Raw genomic sequence first — 19,276 nt, forward strand, 5'->3', positions numbered from 1 at the left:
AAACTTGTCGCATTAAATGTAAGAATTCAGAAGCGACAGGTCTAGGATTACTCTTCGCTATTCTGAGTCTTTCTTTGGCCCGCTGAACAAGTGATCCTGAACAACTAGACTTAATAACAACAAGTGCTATAAAGGAGTGACGTCACTGGCGTGGGTTGGGTTAGTGGTAGTAGTGTTGAACGGCACCTCGCTGTGGCGGGGATTTTGAAGAGGAGATATCTAAATAGTGCGAGACCTCTGGTTGTGAATTATCACGCCCCAGTATTTTATACCGACACCTTATATAGGTGAGCGAGCTGGGTTCAACCTGGCATTCCTATGCTTTTTTTCTCTGGTAATATATAGCAGTTATATTCCTTAGAAATAGTGCTCTAGGAGTATTTCACTGCGCGGCACAGGTCGGAGCCCAGAAATACTTTCAATGCTTTCACACAAAATCGTATTGCAGCCAATTCCCTGTCAATCGTCGAATACTTTTGCTCAGCTTTATTAAATGCTTTACTAACATATGCTATTACTCTAAATTCCTCTGCATTTGAACCAAACAACCACCCATACTAACCCCACTCACATTCGTACACAACTCTAGCATACTGTATTCGCATTTTCACTATAGTCTGGAAATGCCAAAGTGATGTCTTTTGTGGCCTCATCCTTCAACCTTTCAAATGCTTCTATCATCTGATCATCCCATTTTAACTTCGTACTATTCCTTTTACCCGTCCATTCATTCAAAGGCTTCCCTATACCTGAACAATCTTTAACAAACTTGCAACCAAACTCAACCAAACCAAGAAAACCTCAGAACTCACGCAAAGTCTGGGGACGTGGAAATTCTCGCACCTTATTCACAAACTTGTCGCTCTTCCTTATACCAGATTCACCCACTACATGCCCAAGAAATCTCACCTCCCTGGCCAACCACGTACACTTCTCAAGCTTAATTTTCTCACCAACTTCAATTAACCGCCTCAACACTGCCTCAAGCAACTGCATATATTCCTCAACTGTCTCGCTCGCAATCAGAATATCATCTATAAAAAGTCACCTTCTGTCGATCGAACCCAGGCAAAACAACATTCATCGCCCTTTGGAAGGCAGCAGGCGCATTAGCAAGGCCAAAACCTAATCTTCTAAACTGATGGTGACAATTACTACTCGAAAATGCCGTAATGGGCCTGCTCCCCTCTGCCAGAGGCATCTGGTAATAGCCCTGCACCAAATCTAATTTAGTAAAAACTTTCATTCCATGCATCTTATAAACACAATCAGACACCACATTCATTCGAAAACGTCCTTTAACAGTCACTTCATTCACCTTCCTATAATCAATACACATGCGTAAACTTCCATCAGGCTTTCGTACAGGGACAATAGGGCTACTCCAGGCACTCTCACTCCTTTCTATTATACCCATACACTATAATTCTTGACACTGCTCCTCTATCTCCTTGGCAATAGGCGGAGAAAAATGCCTGGGACGCTGATATATGGGGGTATCATCTTGAGAACTATTTTAAATTCTGGCAGGTCTGACCCCCCCCAATCATCGTCACCGAGACTCATAACTCTCCCCTTATCCCATAACATCTTGAGCAATTGTTCCCTTTCGACCTCACTTATACTCTCATCTAACTTGATTCTTTCTTTCGGCGTATCGTAATCCCAATTGTCATCGTTCTTTACCTTACCTTGCCTTAACATATCTTTCATCCCCTACATCGATCAGTGTACTGTATACATACATCCCATGCAATCGCCCTCACGTATACCACATACTCTCTTCCTTCTATCACTCGACAACAAACTTACATACCCTGAGGTTCCTGCATATTCATAACACCATCATATATATACGCGCTCGTTTTCACCAAATTACCTGCTTCCATACCTTCCACTACAAATTCATATTTGTCACTATTGGAAATTCCCAGACTTCTCGGCCAGGCAACTTTTACGCCAACAGCCTCACCTTTCTTACCCGATAACTTTACACTTTCCTTTGCTATCAACGGCACTCCCCTCCACACCTTCGTACTCACTCTGCCATCTTCTTTTAAATAAAATTCCTCACAAATATTACCCTTACCCTTTATTTCTATCATATTCACACTTGGATGTACAATCATACCACATTTTTTCAGAAATTTATACCCAAGCAGTACGCAATATTTCTCATTCGCTCCCTCGACCACATAAAAATCATTATCCTCCATCATCAGCCCCCCCAATCATAACATTTTCCCGCAACTTGCCTTGCACAGGCATATGCAAATTACCAATGCATTTTACTTCACCCTTACATCCCTTAAACTCACCAACCTCTTTTACCTTATCATATGCATTCCTAAACATTAATATGACACCACACCCAGTATCAATCAAACCAACCAACTCTACCCCATTAAAAATCATTTTCCCACTCATGCAATCTTGTGCTCATTCCCCCATCACATCTTCATGCAATAAACCCTCACGAACACGCATCACATTCACTCCCCATACACACGAGGACTCACCCAGCTGAACCCTCTGATTAATTAGTTTCCCGAACATCCTGGCTGACTTAATCCCTTCTTCCTACAAACCCTTGCTACATGCCCATTCACCCCACATTCAGTACACTTAGCACGCTGCTCCTGGGACATCCTCGCATAATGACCATCCTTACCACAATTACCGCAAATCACATTTGTACGATTACTCCTACATCCACTTGCTACATCCCCAGTCGTACCACACCGATAACACTTAACCACTTTCTCTTTCTTACAGTCGCTAATACAATGCCCTGTCTCTGCACACCCGAACCATGCTCCTAATGCCCATCTACACTCGTTCTTTTTATGTCCTACCTTCCCACACCTATAACACTTCTCTTCACGGATACCACTACCTAACCTACCTTGCTGTGGACTAGCACTTCTATCTTTCCAAACTTGATTTTCCTGTCTAAACCCTTCATTTCTCGGCATGGGTATTCCTACATTACTCGCCCTAACATTTCTATCTACTACACTCTCAGCTACCCTCATTGGCCCTCTCATAACAACATCTCTAAAACCACCAAATTCTGGCACACTCTCCTCCAATCCAGTTCTTACACTCACAGATTTACTTTCTTTCATACACCTATCCAACTCGTTATCCTCTACTATCCCTAAAATATCATCCGAAGTCAATCTCTCTTTAGTCCACCTCATTTTCTCCTTCCGTTTCAAATTAATAAACTCACACACACTCTCTCTAGTACTGTACCCAAAAACTTCTTCATTAGTTCCTTATTTTCATTTATTCCTTCGTCCCCATACTTCTCTCTAGCTAAAGTTTCAAACCGACATATATACATCGAGATTGATTCACCCACCTTCATTCGTGCTTCATCAAAATCATTTTTACGCTTATACCTAACACTACCTTTCATACGTTTTACCTGTTCAATTATTCTCTTCTTTACACTTTCATACTCAACATCTCCTACACTCATTATCCGCCCAATACATCGTCAACAAATATCCTGAAAAAAATTCTCCCAACTCCCTAGCCCAAACTCTCTTACTATCCCCATACTTAGCCTGACAAAACCTTTCATATTCCCTAAATAAGTCATATACATCACTACTATGTTCATTAAACCTTTCACACCTAGGTACCTCTCTCATAAACAGTCTTACAAACTTCCTCTACTTCATTCTCACTAATACCTTCACTGGCTACTCCCTTCTTGTTGCCTTCTTCCTCATTTGAATATAATGAATCTTATTCTACACTCAAAGTCCTATCTTTAACAATTCCCTTCTTACCGTTTTTCTTACTTACCACTTTCACCCATTCATGATCATCCTCACTCACACCCTGACCTTTCTTCATATTATCTTTACCTTTCTTCTCAATCTTCCTATCAACCTTCGGTCCAATCTTACTATGTCTAGTCCCTTTACTTTCAATATCACTATCATTACCTTCCCCATTATCACTTACCCTATCGTTCTCTTCCACCATCAACCCGTTACCCGAAGAAGAAGCCACTCCTCCGACTGCACCTTCTCCCATGAGTTTTCATCATAGCCAGTACTTGCCCCATCATAGCTTCCATTCGCTTCTCCATTCGTTCCTCATTTTCTCGCATCCTCATCTCAACACCCTCTTCCACTCTCTCTACAATTCCCTGAAGTTCCCTTAGTTTCCTTTGCATCTCCTCATTCTCACAACTTAACCTCACATTCTCCAGCAACAACCTCTCATCTTGCTCATTAGACAACCGCAATTCCTCCTTTAAAACCTGTAACTGTTCTTCCATTTCCTCCATTTCGATACCATTATTATTTCAAGTCTAATTACTAAACCTATTTTACCCTTGTCCAACAGTCCAGTTTCAATCCCACCTCGACAGTCCCTGTTCGGGCGCCAAATTTATGTGGCGAGATTTTGTCAAAAACAAATCCCCACACCTTTGATCACTCTGACAGACAAATTATCCCACGACATAAACTTTCCCCTTACTTTTACGTCAACTGGACTATTGCACGAAGGGAACAGTAAAACAAAACATAACCTTAAAACTATATTACTTACTTATTAAACAAAAAAAAACTCACATCATAAATCTGACTCCGGGGGAGAGAAAACTCCTACCAGACGCGTCCCCCGGGTGGCGGATGGGGGAACCCCTAGGAATTAAACTCTCTTAGGGCTGCTCTGAGTATGTTGAATAAGGAGCCGTGGACCAAACGACTGAGGTGCTGACAATATATTCAGCAATAGGTTAGGACAGGCCTAGCAAGCAGCTAACTGAATCTTTAACGCTCAAGAAACTCGAGGATCATAAATCTGACACAAACAAAAATAACAACACACAAAAATATACTGTATACATCGGTGCGTGAGGGTATCGAGAACTCGCCAATAATAGGAAAACAATTTCCTTTTAATATACCCAACACCGTCAGTCCACACACAGTACCAAAAGCACAATTAAGACTAAAATAAATTACTTAACACTGAAACACCAATCATATTCAGTAACCCAGCAAAAAAAGGTAAAATAATGCCAAAACAAGAGAAAACTCTTAATTCACACTGGCAACAGTCCTTGTAGCCTAATGCCACTGGCCAACAATATCGTACAGTCAATTCGACTGTGCAATCTTATGCGGTGGTCGTCGTCATCATCATCATCATCATCATCAAGGGAAAAATCCATTTACAGCCGGGTCAAATTTCTATATACAGTGATGCCTCAGCATACGAAAGTAATCCGTTCAGGATACGGTTTCGTATGCTGATTTTTTCGTATCCTGAGTCGCGTTTTACATGTAAACAGCCTAATTCGTTCCAAGCCTTACGAAAAGACACCTTTTCTTTCATAAACACGCTAAACTGTAGTAATAAACATGCAATGCAGCCATTTCTATCATTCAATAATTAACCCAACCGTTAAAAACAGCCTAATCCATTCTAAGAAACCACCATGAGATTATTCAATAATGTAGTTATAGCCTAGTTATCCCCTCCAAGCCCTAAGAAAACGGTCCGTTTTCTTTACTACTGTATAAAAGTTACAGTACTGTATGTAAAGCATTTGGATCAGTGAAGGTGTATTGTTACCTGTACACCTAAATTAAGGGTTGATACCCTGAAAAAAAAAGGTACTGTACTCTCGGCGACGAGTTGGGATCTCGTAAGCTTTTCGTATCATGAAAATTTTTTCGTATACTGGGGCATAAAAATCTTTGAATCGCTTTTCGTACCCTGAATTTTACGTAAGCAGAAACTTTCGTATCCAGAGGTATCACTGTACAGGATCCGCAGTCTAATCCTACATTCATTGTACGGTCCGGTTCGTCATCAGCAAGGTATTCATATCTATACGGCTGGCAAGCCACACCTTCAAGGCCAAAATTAAACTACAAAGGAGTCTAAAGGAGTAGTCTTAATATAATCTAATACAGGCCAGGTCAGTAACTATCAATCCACAAAAAAAAAAATCTCTCCAAAGGAGGAATTACGGCCTGCAAAAAAGAAAAACGCTTACGAACACTCCTACCTAACTAAACTATCGCACTATAATCAAGGATAAATAATAAACTTTTCTATCATTCATGATCGCGCCTAACAAATATAAATGAAAACATTACTTACGCTAATACAAAAAAATCACTTCCAAGCCTGCTGGTCGATGAACAAAAAACATACAACCAACTCTTGCAACAGTTAAATAGAAAATGTTTTCGGCCAAGACATTCATTACCGCCCTAACCTAGCTAAAAATGTAAACAAACCTCAATTATACCAACAGTCTTTCCCACTACAAACAATCGCTACAAACCAACACTTGTTCGGCGGGGCACACCGCAGACAAAACACACACAAACACACATACATACCTGCACCTGCTCGGTATATATCTCTCTCTCTCTCTCTCTCTCTCTCTCTCTCTCTCTCTCTCTCTCTCTCTCTCTCTCTCTCTCTCTCTCTCTCTATTTGGCAAAACTAAAGCAAATAAAATAAAATTAATCCTCCACAAAAGGACTCCAGCTTTGGGGATTCCTTTGAAAGCTTTAATCCCCTTGTTGCATTGGGGAGTAATTTCTGTAAATGAGTGATTTACCTTCATTGTACACTCCACTCATCACTTTGAAGATGGGATACAGTGAGGATTAATGTATTCTAAGTCGTTAATTGGGATCGTAATGAATATTTAATCTATTAATGTTTGTTTTTGAATAAAGGGCAATTATTTGTACACTTTGTTGCTGGTGTCCTGACTTATGTTAACTTTCATTTCTATCTCTCCTGTAGAGTTTAAAGGTCGTTCATGAATAGCCGAGGCAAGGGACTGGAAAATATCATAGAGAATGACTATATATACATAGGATCAGCACCTAAGCCGTGACCACCGTTAGAGCCCTCTCCATCCAAGCTAGAACCAGGGATGCCCAGCCATGGTTGATGATGATTCAACTGGTAGACCTATAGGCTCCCTGCAAGCCAACATATCTAGCTCACAAATACAGTGCCGGTAAGGTTGTACACTACCAGAAATTACCGAGTTTGAGCGGATCTCGAACGCCAGTCCAACAGACTGACAGGCAGGGAAGTTTCCAATAAGCTACCACAACAATAATGATTGTGTACTTTCGTTCATTTGACTTGCTAATAAAACAGCAATGCTCTGGATATTTTCCTTCATATCTACAACTTTGTGTATATGTAAGGGAATATATCTAAATGATTTGACTCGTAGAGAAAACAAATACGACTTCTTGTATGCTGTGGTCTCTGAAGAACATTCTCTAAAACCCTACATAAAACAAATTAAAACATAGTGATTGACAAATCAAGAAACTTAAAAAAAAAAGGAGCAAATGGATATCGTGAACTTAAAAAGCTTAGATCAGGTTTCTGGAATGCATGAGAAACGGCTTTATAAAGTCTATAAGAGGAACAGAAGATTTAACAGGGCTTTGTGAGGCACAGGAAAATACAAAAGTGATTTTGATGTTAAAACCATAATGCATCTTCTGCAAGTTAGTCCAACGTTCATGGAAATTTGCTATTTCAAAAGTGAGTGGGTTCAACACTAATAAGTCCAGAGTTCATAGGTAAGGGATCATAGTATTTTGTACCCTTCATATTAATACCAAAACCAAAATGCTAGGAAGAAATTTCTTATTTGTGTAATGGCCAGAACACTAAACCCCAAAAATGTACTTTGAACACTACAGTACACCTAAATTAATTGTCAATCGTACAATAAGTGACTTTTATGAATAGAAATATTTCCGTTTAGAATTTCAGGACTTGTGCTCTACATTGAATTTGGGTTGCAATTCATTATTTCAATGCTAACATTAAGGATTTGCATATTCAATGAATGAACACCACACATTGTTAGTCCAATCTGAAAATAATCTCCTAAGGAGCTGATATTGGATTAAGAATTTGTAATATTAGGACACTCACCATTGATAGATTTTGATGGCATCCACGATGAATTTTGCGGGTCATAATATCTGTCCACATGTAGGTCCATTTGCCAAACTCTCCCTTGTGGCATCATCTCAAATCTCTAATTTCATATCTTCTTAGTTCTTAAGTCTTCTTATCAAAAATTCTCAGGTTGAGTCCCTCGTCAGGATGGGAGGAACTTAGAGAGGAAAGGTCCCCTTTTTATCATTTGTTTGATGTTGGCTATCCCACAAAATTGAGGGAAGTGTCTTCGTATATCTATGATGTAAATTGGGATCAAAATTCCTCTTATCAAAAAATGTTTTTATAGGTCTAAGTATTTTCTGTTCTTAGCTGCGATGTAATATAACATTTTTTTTTAGATCTTCACTTGCTTGATGTTTCAAATTATTTCTGAGAGAACACAGACTCCAGCCTATTTTTTTCCTTCTGGTAGGCCTACAGGCTGTTTCAAGAGTACTATCTACGCTTTTCTTAAGACACTCACGTGTTTTGATGTTAGAGGAAGATTATCAGTTCAGGTTTCTATATCTAGGCTCGAATAATGAAGAGTCCACACAGTACTGTAATGTTTGAGTTTTGTTACACTATTTTCACTTGACGTACAGTAGCTTCCACAAACATTCTTCGGTGCTCCTTTCCTATGTCGTGGAATCCTTGACACGAAAAGAGTTAGATAGTTTCAAATTATTGGAACCTAGATATATGTAGGATACAGACTTTTAAATATACGGTCTCGAGATTATACAATAAACTCCCAATAGACATTCGAAAGACTGAAGATATTAAGGTTTCAACGGAAGACTTTCTTGTTCTCTAAGTGCTTTGATAGTGTGGATTTGACATTAAACGAGCAATATGCAGCGTGAAATGTTGAATGCTTTCAAACGGACATGATAAACTGACTGTGAAGTTGTCTTGTAGAGTGGGGTTCCCCTGCTGTATAGGAACCGAAAAGAAGCCCTTAAAGTAAAGATCTTTACTTTTTCTGGAGTAGGCTATACCATTTTCTAGGTTCGATCAAATTACATTTTCAGTAGACACCATAAGGTAGTTTTCACTAGTCTGTGACCTTTCAATTACTGTCTAAATTACTGTTAATGGTTAGCAATTACTGTACCTATTATCTTAACCTGCTTTATCAACAAGTTATAAAAATTTTGCACTGGAGAGATGAAAATTCCTTGTCTAATATTAAATGCACTACTGTATTATTAACAAAGTCACATGGATCCAGTTTTAACAACTGCTTACAATCACTATTTTAGGCAATTGATATCATTCCAACAGATTGTTAAAATCCAACGTAAACTTTACCGTTCCCACGTTAATAATTTTTTGGAGTAAACTAAATTAATTAGCACTTGTCCGAGAAACACTATAAACTACGACGAACAAAAAAAATGTTCTCCAATCTTAAGATCTGAATTTTAACAGGAATTTATTGAAAACTCGTCATCTAAGTTCGTTCCATTCTAACATGAGGACACTGCTCTCGGGAGCACAAGTATCACACTTTAAACTGAAATATCTAGAGACCTCTATCAACTCTGTCTCTAATTTATATCATTTTCTCGATTTAACATTTACACAGTCGAATTTCAAGACATGATATATAACCACGACTAGGATATTTAACTTGATCTTTACATCCATTATTTTGAAATGCCTCGAATTGAATGTACATTCTGCATCTCCTGTCTTCTGTTTACTTAGTTGAGGCCTTCGACGATCATTTCCGGATAACACGATTCTCTTATACATCGAGCGGTTCTTATACATCCATCGTTTTCGAGGATTTATCACCTCAACGGATCATCAGTTTTCAGTCTCCTGAAGACATCCTTTCATCCGACAGTGAGAGCAAGTCACTTATGCCCAATGTACCCCTAGCAGGTAACTTTTTCATATTACCAATAGATTCCATATTTCAGTGTCGCATGGGGTGGATGGTATCCTAACAGCATGACTGTTCTTTTCCGAACTACAAACGTTTCCTTCCGTAGTAACAAACCTGCAAATAAAAGTCATATATAGAAAGCCAATCTTAAATACTGGATTATCAAACTTGAAACTCTTCTAAACAGTAAAAAGAAAATGGGGAATAACAAATAAAACTATCAAGTAAAAGCAATGTAGAAAATGCTAGACTAATAGCTGTTGAGTAAATGCTAGCATAGTAGCATGGAATGTCATTTGTTAGGGCTCAGTACAGTTTCAAATTGAGTGAGCACCAAATCGACTAGCAATAGTTTTTTGTATGAAAATTTATCGTTAAAACTTACATCAAATATAGTATTAAAACTTGTATCTGTTATCTATTTTAATCAACTTTTCTTGATAAAATTATAACACTGTTCCATCATGCATACCACATTAAGTTTCTTTAACAAAAGTTAATAAATAACTTGAAATAGAACCAAAAATCCAGGGAATACTGCAAACATGGATATACCTTTTATTAGCTTAACCCTTTTACCCCCAAAGGACGTGCTGGTACGTTTCACAAAACTCATCCCTTTACCCCCATGGACGTACCGGTACAGCCTTGCAAAAAACTGCTATTTAAATTTTTTTTTTTTGCATATTTTTGATAACTTTTTGAGAAACTTCAGGCATTTTCCAAAGAACAAGACCAACCTGACCTCTCTATGACAAAAATTAAGGCTGTTAGAGAAATTTAAAAAAAAAAATATACTGCAAAATGTGCTTGAAAAAAAAAATAACCCGTAGGGGGTAAAGGGTTGGGAAGTTCCAAATAGCCTGGGGGTAAAAGGGTTAATGCCGTTTGATTTGATACTTCTAAGAAAACTATGGAATTAAAACTTTTATATAAAAAATACTACAAAATTTGCTTGGTACATTAAACAATGGTCTGAAATTCATCATACATTTAGCACTAAGAAGGAATTTCCATATTCAATTAATCAAATCACATTATCTTACATGAATATAATCCAAGGGGTTGCAATACAATTCAAATTTTCTTAAGAATACAACACTCACCATTGAATATTGGATTGAATTTTTGGAAGAATGGTCATATTGGCCCAACAGAAGTTCCTTTTGTCAAACTCATACGGCCTGATATTGAATGGCCAGGCAGTTTGTGGTCAAAATTCCTTCTACCAGAAGTTTTTATGTTCTAATGATTTGAGATTCTTAATTGTGGTGTAGCAAAGCACTAGTTTCTTGAATTTTCACTTGCTTCATGTTTTCGATTTTCTGAGAACAAATACTCCACCATGAGTTTCTTCCTATCTATAGTGCAGGCTAAATTCCAAAGTATTCGGTAGAAGTTTACTAATTTATCAAATATGCTCTTCAAAACTTTTTCACGTTTGTGTTAGTTAGATTATCAGGTCAAACATCAACAGCAATTCTCACAGTTCTTGAAACCTGCATGAGCCCACTCCGTAGTTTCTCTTTCGACTCGCACACTGTTTTCCTGGTCCTGTCACACATGGAAACCATGTGTCCTGGAGGACCTATAAGATTTGTTTGTCAGATATATTCTAAAGTATATAGAATACCACACAATACATTGTTAATTGTCAAATCCACACTATCAAAGCACTTAGAAAACAAGTTTTCACTTGGTGTAGCTTCTTCAAGGATTCACAGATGGTCCGTCACCTGTCAAACGTGGTCCTTTATAGAACTCATTCTCTATCTAAAATTTCAGTCAGACACCATCTTTAATATTCTATGATTATGCTAGAACTTCTGGTTTGAAATACATTGCATTTTCAGCAGTGCCGTGAGTATCTGACGAATCTCTCCCTTTTTCATTTTAAATTGCCAGTAATGATTAGCCATGACCTATTACGATCTCAACCTAATTTTTCAACAATTATTGAGATGGTTATAAGAATCTTCCCCAGGATATAGAAATTCCTCCAAACAAATATTACTCTCAATATTTTTGAAAAAGTCACTGATTCAGTTTTAGTCATTGCTGTACAGTCAATACTGTTAAACAACTAATATGATTCCAGTAGATCAACTGGTTTATTGGTAATGTTACCAACTATGTGAACTTTCACCGTTATCATGTTAACAATTTCTTGGCGCAGATTTCTGAACATCAACACCTGTCTAAGGAAGTATTTAAGCTAGACAACGAACTTAAGAAATTCTCTGATCTTAGTCCAAGAATTACACCCTAACGCATCAAAAACTCGTCACCCGAGTTCTCTTGGTTATAAGAGGGAAATGCTGCTATTGGACCAAAAAGCCACTTCTCCTTTATCAACTCTCTGATCTGCGGTGGTTTTATCAATTTAATATTTGCAAAGTCGAACTTCAAGGCAGAATATACATTTATGGCCAGGGTTTTTACTATCCTTTATCTTTATGACAACAGCTTTGCAATCTCTTGAACTAACCCAGAGTTTGTACCGTGTCTTTCCGATCTTGTACAAATACTGCCTTTGACATCATGTGTTTCTCTCTTAGTTTTATCCTTTCCTGGATAGTTGCCACAGATGATAAGTTTAGAACTGCATTCTTCTCAAGATGCCCTTTTGCTTGGCAGTGGGAGTAGGGTAGCATGTAATACCTGCCGTGTCTTCCACAATATGCAGGCCACATTTCTCATCAGATTTTCAGGTTCACCTTGGCTGGACCAAGGGCTAGGACACTACCAATTACGACTGGTTTTGTGAATGGCAGCTCACATCTCTTATAGCCTACTTCATTAATTGATTGTCTTTCTTTTCTGAATTTGGGAGTTTCATACTGCCGTTTTGAAATCTGAAAATAAAAAGATATATATATATATAAAAAAAAGTTAACTAAATATGGGAAGATCTAATTTGACAAAATATTCAAGTAAAACTGAGTACAAGTTATGTAAAATATGCTAAACATTTATTAAATGCTAGTAAAGCAGCATAGTATATTATTTGCGAAGTCTCAGTGCAAAGTTTTAAATTCTCTTACAACTAAGTAGACTAGCAGTTTGGTAATATATGCAAAAACCTTCTAGAATATAGTATTAAACATATAAAACTTACTTTAAGATGATTTTGTTACAATTACTGTACAAAAATGTTTTTGTATCAAATGTCAAATAACTGTAATGTGAACTAAAAATCATGGAAACAATGACACCTTAGTCTTAAGGTTTAATCATGGCTGAATTTTATTCGAGTTGATACTTCTAACTCACAAAATATTTAGCGAAAACTGACTAAAAAAATACTGTAAAATAAAATGTCCAAACATAAAATATCATTAAAGTTTGAAGATTTTTTGTCTCTCATTAGCCTTCATTTCTGATCCAGGAAATCTAGAGAGAAAATTGCATTTCAAAAAATGAAAAATAAAATGGGCAAACAAATTACAGAGTGACTTCATTCAAGCTTTGAATGTACTCTGCCACAAATTAGCCAACACTACCTTAAGCATTTAATAAGCTTTATGACAGTTCTTTAAAATCCGTATTTTTGTTTCGTATTTCCCAAATAAAATGAGTAAGCTAAGTTTAACTATATATCTTTCTCTATTTACAGATGAACATGCATATACACCGTATGTATCTGTAAATTTCATGATTGTACAAAAATGAGTGGAAAACACCACCTTACCATTCATTCAATATGACAAATTCCAAGGACCAGGAAGAAATTGAAACTTCTGGGTAGGGAGAGATGAATATGGAGTATTTGACCTCTTTGTCACTGCCACAGACCTGAGAAAGAATAGGTTATTTTAATACCAAGATAGATGAACCTAATCCTACTCCTTATAAAATAGATCAGACATAAAATAACAAATTTTGAGATAATTTGTATTTTTCCTAGCATACAAACCTGGAACTATCTATAGTAATACCCCTGCTGCTTCCTCCGGTGCCTTGGATGACTGCGGAGGTAGCAGCAGTAGGGGATTCAGCGTTATGAAGCTTCATCTGTGGTGGATAACGGGGGAGGGTGGGGTGGGCTGTGGCACCCTAGCAGTACCAGCCGAACTCGGTTGAGTTGCCTGTCAGGCTGGGAGGAACGTAGAGAAGAGAGGTCCCCTTTTCCGTTTTTTTCTTTGATGTCGGCTACCCCCCAAAATTGGGGGAAATGCCTTGGTATATGTATGTATGTACCCCTTTAAATAGTGAATGGTTTGTATTTGCGCCGGATAATAATAATATTTGGAGGCAAATGATACCGACAACCCGTACCATGAATTTTCAGTGAAAGGATATAAAGTCAGTGCTGTTAGGAAAACATAGGAACACCATTATGCTTGATACGACATCTTCTTGAATTGGCCTATCTTGTATCTACAGTCTTAAGACCTAAGTCAATAAATCTACAGTCTTAAGACCTAAGTCAATCTATCTACAGTCTGAAGACCTAAGAGTCTATATATCAACAGCATTACGGCCTAAGAGTCAATCGATCTACAGTCTTAAGACTAAGAGTCAATACTACTAATAAAACATCAAACACAATTATGCTTAATACTGCATCTCCTAGAATTGATGTGTTGTATCTACAGTCTTAAAATGCAAGTCAGTGTATCTACAGTCTTAAGACCAAAGAGTCAATGCTATTAGTAAAAGCATATAACACCATCATTAAAATTGCATCTACCTGAATTGACCTGTCTCGTGTCTACAGTCTAAAAACCTGAGATTCAATCTATCTAGTCTAAAGACCTGAGAAACATGTTATTAGTAAAACATATAACAATTATGCTTAACCCTTTTACCCCCGGGGTATTTGGAAATTTCCCACCCTTAACCCCCAGGGGGTTATTTTTTTCCAAGCACATTTTGCAGTATATTTTATTCAAATTGCTCTAACAGCCTTAATTTTTGTCATAGAGAGGTCAGGTTGGTCTCATTCTCTTGGAAAATGCCTGAATTTTCTCAAAAAATTATCAAAAAATATGAAAAACTAATTTCTATAGCATTTTTTTGCAAGGACGTACCGGTACGTCCATGGTGGTAAAGGGATGGCTTTTGTGAAAAGTACCAGTACGTCCTTTGGGGGTAAAAGGGTTAATACTGCATCTCCTTGAATTGTTCCAGGAATTATATGAATTTAATTACACTCTCATTAGGAAATTTAAGGATAACCTTTTTATATGTATTTTTGGGCAGACTCCAAAATTTGAGTGCTTACAAGCAAAACCTTGGACATTTTTTAGCTATTTGCAATTTTTGGATTTTTGGGTTCTCCCATTTTTTTGCTAAGCTAAAACCCTAGTTGGAAAAGCTGGATGCTTCAGTCCCAAGGGTCCCAACTGGGAAAATAGCCCAGTAAGGAAAGGAAAAGAGGAAAAATAAAATATTTCCTACATAAACTATAAAAACTTTAACAAAACAAGGGAAAGAGGAATTAGATAGAATAATGTGCCTGAGTGTGTATTGTCAGTGGCCATAGAAAGACAGAATCTATCAAATATTTTTTATAGTGCAGATACTTGTTACAGCTTATAAGTATTGTTACCACAGCTGATATTTCTATCAATTACACAAACTTTATGAACTCATTAAGGTTAATAAAAATACAACGTTTTTCCACCCTAAAGCATCAAAGGTAAATTAAGTTAGTTCTCTTGGTGGTTCAGGAATGATAGACTTGAAATGAGAACCATATAAATATTTACTTTAGTTATATATCAGAAAAAGTCAACACTTACTTATTAAATTAGCCATTTATTTGATGCAATTGAATGATGGACTTGCACATTCAATTTTGTGAATGTACGGCACATAGATTTTAGGGATATGATCGATGTATTCTTCAACTTGCTCTTGGAAAGAGAGAGAGAGAGATGGTAATATACATCATTTTACCAAAGAAAAGTGGTCCCATATTAAAAATACTTTTAAAAACAGTGAAGTTCATCAAAGTATGTCATTCTCAGTGATATTAACCTAGTGACGATCATCATGGAGACGGCTAACACTCAGCCTGTTACAGCAACTTTCTAGCAATCAAATCAGGAGCTAAGATTGATAATTATAGTACAGCAGTTGCCCTACAAGCTGTTCTTAGAAGATCACCGGTATTGATTTTAGTTGCAATTGTTATTTCACTCTTTCCTTCTAATGTCTATTATTTAAGATTAACCCTTTTACCCCAAAAGGATGTACTGGTACGTTTCACAAAACTCATCTTTTTACCCCCATGGACGTACCGGTACGTCCTTGCAAAAAAATGCTATAAAATTTTTTTTTTCATATTTTTGATAATGTTTTGAGAAAATTCAGGCATTTTCCAAGAGAATGAGACCAACCTGACCTCTCTATGACAAAAATTAAGGCTGTTAGAGAAATTTAAAAAAGATATACTGCAAAATATGCTGGGGAAAAAATAACCCCTTGGGGGTTAAGGGTTGGAAATTTCCAAAGAGCCTGGGGGTAAAAGGGTTAAGACATAGTGAGCAGTTAAACAATTGTGTCCCCTCTGTTCTACGTTGCAGTTTCTGTTAGGACCAAATCAACTACTAGCTATCTTGGAGAGATGTATCTTCTGCAACAAGAAAGGAAGAATCAAAGTAGGACGTAGACTTAGTGCTCAATTCGAACACTTGATAACAGTTGTTATTGAATTATTTCAAAGAATGATGAAGCGATATGTAGAGATATCCAATGACTCGGACTTCAAGAGGGATTATGTATCAGCTGATTTAACTGCCCAGGATCCAAACTATCATAAATGTTGCCATACATTTCTACAAAAAGACCTTGAAATTCGAGCAGGGTCAGTGTTACGTGAAGAGGCATTGCATTCCCTAGGCTTGTGCACTTCATGAAGATAGAAGTTTTAAAGAAAGGCAAGAGTCAAGACACTTACAAACCTAACAAAAAAAGTATCTTATATTGCTCCAAAGAAGGAATCAAATATTCATGTTCAAAGGCACAATTTCTGTGTGAAAAACTGAAAAGGCACTTAGGGTCTAATAAGAGCCAAAAAGGGATAGTTATTTCTGCTAACAAAGACTACTCAAAACAGAACATCATAGCTGCTGTCCTGATTCTAAGAAACAACATAAAATAAACTCAGATTAACCAGCTGATGAAACTATAACAGCCGAGGTGTTGAATGAGGGTGAAATGCAACCACTGGAAGAACTAGTGTAGTGGGCAAAAAAAAATAACATGAATGAACGCTGTGAAAGGTATGCATTGTCATCTGCTGAAGACGATGTATACCAGGGAGGTTCGACCATAAATCCATTTCAACAGGTTGAGTAAAGCAATCGCTATCTGATCAACTCACCTTCTGGAAAACCAGCCTCACAATCAGAAAGGTTTTGAATGACAAAAGGAGTTCCTTGATTATATGATAGAAGATCCAGCACAATTTGAGAAGACCGTCAAGAGAAGGAAATTTAGAAACTTCGCTAGCAATGCCGCAAAGTCGTCTGTCAACAAATGATAAAAAAGTGATAAGAGCTGATATGTTCACGAGACATGTTTCGCAGTCTTCTTTACTTATCCTGCCAAAAAACCTAGACTTAAGAAAAGTCCTCTCATCCAGTGTCAGTAGTTCCCCTTAGTCACTACAATGTAGATGGAACAATGATTAAAACCAGCAAGTCCAAATTGGCTAAACATCTTGAGTCATTGGCAACAACAGATATTGAACCGTTGAATACGGCAAGTGATTTGAATATTCTTGATCAGAATGATTCTAAGCTTTCCTTCTACTTACAGTGGAATTGCCAAAGCTCTCGTAGTTATGACTTGTAAAGCTACAAGCAACGAAGTGCACTTTGTGTGTAATGACTATACTCAAAGCAAAATCAAAGATCCAGCGCATCAAATTTGGGGAGACACTGACACAGTTATCAGCATTGCTGGTACTAGCCAAAAAAGTCTAAAGCTTTTACAAAGTGCCTATCATCATCACAGTTCAAAGATACTTTTCTTCCTTTCTTGTTCAATAAGTGGCAGTTAGATGATTATGCTGACGTACTTGGGACCAAGAAAGTAATTGTAGCTTATAAAAGAAAATGCTATGAATTTTCTGTAAACAGTAATAAGTTTGACACGACAGGACTGTCTTTTATATGACTGAGATCACAGCAAAGCTGACACAAGGATGGCGTTTCACATCTTTCAGCTTTATGGGAGTAGTACGCCTTTGCGAGTGACAATGAGCTGTGATGATACAGATATAATGATCACTCTCATTCATTATTACAGCGATGTGGACTTACTAACAGAAATTTTTTTCTAGAAATGAGACATGCTCACAGCAATAATTGACGCTTTGTTAACATCAGAAGCAGGGTCGAGGAGCTTAGTGAAATAAATGGCACATTCTGCATTCCATCGCCAGGAAACCATTGCCATCACAGGATGTGATTACAATTACAGTTTCTTAGGCAAAGGGAAAACTGGACCACTCTCAACTGCTTTGATACTCCTTCAATCCCTTCCGGCACTAGTAGAGTTAGAAAGTTCCGAAGCTGCACTGGAACAATTTATTGGTGTAATTTATGGAAAAGGCAATTACTGTAAATGTCAAAAAAAGTCTCCCCCCCAAATAATTAAAACAAAATTAATGCCCAGAGACGATGTGCGGCCTCTGGGAAAAGTAAAATGTTTGAGACTAAACCAACGCCTCCTTCCAAAGCAGCTCCTATCTGACACATTGAGCAAGTCAAGTTATTTGCAAAGATGTGGAAAATTGAAAATAAATTTAAGCCTGCCAAGTCATCACCCTTAAACCATGGACAGAAAGACCTCAGTAAAAGAGAGTGCCAAATTGCTTTGAAGGATTTCAACTGAGATTCTCTGGACTGATTGATTACGAGTTATCTGGCATCCTGACCTGGATTCTCTGGAAGTAGACCAATACGACAATGACAATGGCAATGAGGAATCAGACAAGATTCAGATAACAGTGATAATGACTATGATTACTTTAACTTCATCCAATCTCTTATCATTAATTTACTCGTCGACTTTCCAAGTGGAAAATGTAACTATTGCATTTACTCAAAAACCATCAAGGATATTTTTTTCTTTGCATGTTCGGAATTATTGTACCCTTCTACTCTTAAAAAGTATTTAGTTTCATGATTAATGAATAAAGGAAAATAAATATTATAAAAGTCTGAAGGACAAAAACACCAAAAATTTTAATTATCTAACCCTTTCGCCCCCAAAGGACGTACCGGTACGTTCTTGCAAAACACTGTTATTTACATGTTTTTGCAAAATTTTTATAACTTTGACAAACTTCCGGCATTTTACAAAAGAATGAGACCAACCTGACCTCTCTGACAAAAATTAAGGCTGTTAGAGCAATTTAAGAAAAATATATAGCAAAATGTGCTCGAA

The 19,276-nt window shown here is 37.3% G+C and overlaps 1 long non-coding RNA gene across 1 annotated transcript in view; it reads right to left on the bottom strand.

The window, feature by feature from the left end:
* Positions 1-19,276, bottom strand: part of LOC137637302 (uncharacterized) — a 73,624-nt gene that overhangs the window by 21,522 nt on the left and 32,826 nt on the right. Inside the window, exons 4-6 of the long non-coding RNA XR_011043538.1 lie at positions 13,563-13,666; positions 10,978-12,065; positions 7,966-9,985 (exon numbers count right to left, since the gene is read on the bottom strand). This is a non-coding gene — a long non-coding RNA (uncharacterized lncRNA). The remainder of the gene's footprint in view (positions 1-7,965; positions 9,986-10,977; positions 12,066-13,562; positions 13,667-19,276) is intronic.

Source organism: Palaemon carinicauda, unplaced genomic scaffold (assembly GCF_036898095.1).
Source record: "Palaemon carinicauda isolate YSFRI2023 unplaced genomic scaffold, ASM3689809v2 scaffold64, whole genome shotgun sequence".
NCBI classification, from domain to species: domain Eukaryota; kingdom Metazoa; phylum Arthropoda; class Malacostraca; order Decapoda; family Palaemonidae; genus Palaemon; species Palaemon carinicauda.